Raw genomic sequence first — 5170 nt, 5'->3', positions numbered from 1 at the left:
TTGACTTCTAGCAACTTGTCAATCTCATCCCGGATAATCTTTTGCCTATCCGGGTGAAAGCGTCTAACCTCTGACGGATGGGTCTTGCTGTTGGCAAGACGTTAAGCCTATGAGAGACGATGGAGGGGTGAATTCCCTTCATATCAGAATGCGCCCACGCGAAGACGTCATGATTCTGTCGGAGGGCGTTTAGAATGTTCCGGGTTTTTTCTGGAGTCAGAAGGGAACTGATATATGTAAGGTGAGTACCTTTTTCCGAAATTTGGATTGTCTGCAAGGGATCTGCTACTGGGGATCTTTGTCCGCCGGACACAGTGATTGCTATTGGTCAAGTGCATGGGTGGACTCAGGGAGGGGTTTATCCTCCTGGCTGGTCCCTGCTTCTCGTGCTATCTGGTAGCACTGGCGAGCGGCTAACTGGCTGCCATATAGATCGATTTGCCCATCCTTGGTAAGAAAGCTTACCATTTGATGATACGTAGAGGGGATGGCTTTCATGTAGTGCAGCATGTGCGCCCTAAGATGACATTGAAGGGTGATAAATCTTGTACCACCAAAAATTGTACGTTGAGAGTGACTGGGCTAGCTTGGACCGGTAGTACAATATCTCCCAAGGAAGTAGTTGATGCCCCGTTGAATCCGGACAAGATTCGCCCAGGGTTTTCGAGGCCTGTGAGACTGCGCCCCATGTGGCTAATGACCGATGCTTGTACGAGATCGGCCGAGCTGCCCGGGTCAACTAGGATGCGTCTTACGTCAAAGTCTCCTATTTCTAGGGACAGAATGAGGGCGTTGCGGTGCGGCTGCAATATTCGTGTGGGGTCTACTGGTGGGAAAGTGATTGTCCCATCTATGAGGCGAGGGTCTCCGCCAGTTATCCCTAGCCGGATGGAATTGATACGCTCACGCACTAATGCTTCCCGCAACAATCTCTATTTTTTTCGTTTGGAGTCGTGCTCCTCGTCCGATGGGCCTCCATTGATATAGTTTATAATGGCTTTGGGGGCGGTTGGAGCTGTGGGGGCTCTAGAGTGGTGATTTCGGGAAGCGTCTCTACCTCCGGCATCTGAGCGGAGGTATTGCCGCAAATGTCCCGCCTTTATGAGCCTTTCGACCAATAATGGAGGCTCCTACATGCCTCTGTTGTGTGACCATGGTTTTTATGGAAAGCACACTTTTTACTATGATCCCTTTTGGATGGGTCCGTTCCGAGGGGTCTAGGCCACCTGAAATCGGACATGTCTTGGATCATGGGGAGAAGCTTCTCATAGGATATGGAAAGGGGTGTGGGGGCGGCATTTCCGGGCGACTTGGCCCTTCCTGCCTTCGATCGGATGGCCTTGGTCGGTCCGGAAGTTTGACACTTCTTTCCGCACCACTTCTGGATGCCTGTCCGGCAACCAAGACTTGCTGGGTGGCTGCTCGTACGTCATCTTCGAGCATTGAGTATTTGCTTGCACGCCGGAACAAGTCGTCCATCCTCGTAGGAGGCTTTTTAGCGAGTGATTCGAAAAATGGGGTGCCTGGACAGATGCTTTGCTTGAAGATCTGCAGGACAATATCCATGTTGTAAGCTTCTACCTGTAGCACAGCCTGACCAAACCGCTTCACGAATTCTCTCAAGGACTCGTTATCCTGCATTTTATGTTTTGCAGAGTGCTGATGTTCTGCTTTTGCCTAGCGGAGCATAAGTATTGTCCCACGAAGGCTTCTGACAGGTCCTTAAATTATCAACAGAGTTGGGAGGTAGGCGGTGAAACCATGAGAGGGCCTGCCCTTGTAGGCTGGCGGGGAATACTTTGCATAGCAGCGGGTCGTTTCCTATATCGAGAGTCATGAGCTGTCGATAATGCATGATATGGTTGAAGGGGTCGCTGGACCCGTCGTATGTGGAAAATTTTGGTACGAGGAATCCCCTTGGGGCTCGTAATGAATAATATGAGAGCAAAAAGGCGTGGAGAGCATGTCGTCCAGCCTTTTGCTGATGGAGATAATGGGTGGCTCGTTTGGGAGGCTTCTCCCAGTTTGTCGTACGCTTGGTGCGGGGGAACGTTTTGCACCATAGGGGTGACAATAGGGTCATGGTGCGGGAGAACGTTCTACACCCATAGGGGTGACCATAGGGTCAGGGTGCGTTCCCCAAGTTGTGGCTACTAGCGACCTTGGCCTGCCAGGCTCCTGGGGACCTAGTCTCGCGCACATTGCGCCTGACAACTGAGGTCTTTTGTCGCGTAGTCTCTTTGACGAGAGACGAGTAAAGTCCGAGCTTTCCTCACGGGGAGCTCGGTGCATGGGCGTGTGTGGCTCATGTGGCCTAACGTTACATGTTTCGGGGATTGCTCCTGCTGTCCAGGGTATATTGACTCTGGGTCAGGCCTTGAGTTTGCTACCTGGCCTCTTGAACGCTGTTGACGGGGAGGCCCCGTCGATGAAACTTGGATGCGCAACACCGCGTTTTCTTCTCTTAATCTTACTGTCTCCTGGAGGAGAGCTTGCAGTTGTTGCTCGCTTGCCAACTGTCTTCTCTCAATGGCTTGGCCATTCAGAGTTATTTTCCTCTCCCCTAGCAGATGAGTGGCTTCTGGAGGGTGTGACCTCTTTGTTGGTGACTGAATCAGCGAAGTTCCCATAGACGGTGTCAATGTTGAGGCCTCGCGTACTTGTGATTCCTGGGCTGCCAAATGGACGCACGCTTCAACCAATATTGGTTCTGGTTTAGTTGTACCTGCAAAAGATGTCCGGACGGGGATGTCCGGACACACCCTCCGATGGTTTTGTTAGCCATGTATCTAGAGAGATTAATCAGTTGGCCTTTTACTAGGTATGGCAAGCTTACCTTCCCCCTTGTGTGAAGGTTCATATATATAGTGACAAAAGCTCTGCCTCCCTCTTTAATGGTGGGGAGACTTTTTGCCTCGTCATGATGCCTCTAGGTGGTGGCAGGGTGATCATCACCCTACGGGTGGCTATCAGAGATCTTGGGAGGTGACTTGGTTGTCATAGATAGTGGGAGGTGATTGCCATCATTTCTGTCCTTTCGCTCTGCAGGCGGCGGAATGTGGGCTGTGGCAGCTGTCGGGATGACGTAGTAAGACTTGCTTACTTTGGTCAACTATCCGGACAACATATCCGGATAGGATATGGCGGTCGTCCGGATGTGATGTTTGTGAGTGCCGTGTGCTTCTCCTTGAAGGAGTCTGGATAGGAGAAGCGCGCCACATGTCCTCTTGGGGAAATCCGGATGAAGCTGATCCGGATAGAAATCCGTGCCACGTGTCATCAGGGGGAGGGGTCTTACATTTATGAAATATAATTTATAAATTTCAATAATTTTTTTAAATTCAAACTATAATTTATAAGTTATTAAAACTATACGATAAAAAAAACTATATTTATTAAAAAAATAATTCAAATGTTATAATTCATATCAAATTAGATTTTTTATTATTTAAAAGATACCACTAATTTCATTATTAATCAAAATTACAAGTATAAATTTGTTACTTTAAATTATCAAAGTACACACATTCAAGTATAATATCAAAAGTGCATTGTATACTTTGGTACCCACAGACAGTCGGGTAAGAGGACACCCGGAGAGCTCATCCGGGTGGCTTGCCAAGGTACCCACAGACAGCATTATTGAAGCTAGTATAGGAGACCCTGGTATGTAATGCACATGCAGAATGACTTAGCTGCATCAATGATTCTTTTGGAGAGACACTTTGAAGGTTAAGCCAAAACTGCTCAACTTTTCTTGCATCAGAGTCTTAATCCGTTTTGCCATGGAAGGGTTAGATGGTTGGCCCAATCTCCCGGTCCACTTGGCCCTTCCTGAAGTAAAACCTGTTCTCAACTCCTAAAGCCCGCTTTCTGCCCTTGTTCACTTCTAAATCTTTTATTCAAAACTACACTGCCTTGAATAAATATTTCCTCTATCACCCCTTATTTCTCTTCCTCTTCAGAAAAATTAAGGAAAGCCTAAGAAGTTGGCCAGGCTTTTGATGTGAGGGATGGTGTCCTCTTTCAGATCTTCATATTTCAGAAACAACATCTTGTCAGCTCTCTCCATGTTTTCCTTCTAGTATCCCAACAGCAGCTATAGACGAACGTAATATTTCATTTTGTTCTAAAATTGCTTCCATGAAAACACATTGGATTATCAATTGTTTTCAAAATGGTTATGAAAATAAACAATTTTATGAGAATATATTTTAACAATTTTCACTTGTTTATTGAGGTTGTTTTAGAAAATGATTGTGCAAATATGAATAATACTTTAAAATAAAGCATTATGAATAAAACTTATTTTTAAGAAATATTTTAAAATATAGAAAATAATTGAAAATATTTTAAATTCCCAAACAAACTTTGATGTTCGAAAACATTTCTAAAAAATCTTTAGCATATGAAACATACATTACTTGTTGCATGTTTGTCATACATTTGGTTGTATCTTAGTGATGAAAATTAAGGCTTTCGCTTGATCTTCTGAAATGCCCAAGAGTCCCAATTGATTGTTTTACTAACCAATTTTTTCACCTCAAGTTATGAGTAAAACTATAAATACGAGAACGAGAACCATTATTTTCATGGCACAAGAGCGTTTTTAGATTAAAAAATAGAAAAAACTTTGAGAAATGATTTTTTTTTTCTTTAGAAAAAAGAATGTATGTTTCTTTTGTATTAAAAAAGAGAAGAAAAAAAAACGTATTATCTTTCTTTGGTATTTTTCAAGGAGAGAGTTCTTTGAGAGAAAAAGAAACTTTTATTTTTATTTAATAGTGACAGTTTTTGGATAGTTTTAAAACTCTTAAAAATACTTTTTCATTTTCTTATTTATTAGCTTGGGTAGGGTCAACTCATTTGGGCACCCAAACCCAACTCCAACATTTAGCAATTCAAATATGGACTACTTTTGCATGTTTGCTTTGGAATGAAATCTATTTTCCTTCCCTTTCATTTTAAGAGAATTTTGAACTTTGAGTAAAATGAATATTTAATCATATTTTCTCATGATCCCAACATAAGATAGATTTAAATATAAGTTGATCCTCAATTTTAGTGATCTCTTCTAGTAATATAGTTTTTTTTTGATAAGAAACTACTAATATAGTTTTGAAAGATTTTAGGAAGGATCAACATTTCTAGAATTTATCTAAATTAGTCA

The 5170-nt window shown here is 43.4% G+C and overlaps 1 pseudogene; it reads right to left on the bottom strand.

Moving 5' to 3' along the window:
- Window positions 1-321: 321 nt before the first annotated feature.
- On the bottom strand, window positions 322-1252 carry LOC117928269 (annotated as a pseudogene).
- Window positions 1253-5170: the final 3918 nt, after the last annotated feature.

Source organism: Vitis riparia, chromosome 13 (genome assembly GCF_004353265.1).
Source record: "Vitis riparia cultivar Riparia Gloire de Montpellier isolate 1030 chromosome 13, EGFV_Vit.rip_1.0, whole genome shotgun sequence".
Taxonomy (NCBI): Eukaryota; Viridiplantae; Streptophyta; class Magnoliopsida; order Vitales; family Vitaceae; genus Vitis; species Vitis riparia.
The sequence above is the reverse complement of the archived record's forward strand: the minus strand, read 5'-3'. Positions and strand labels throughout refer to the sequence as shown.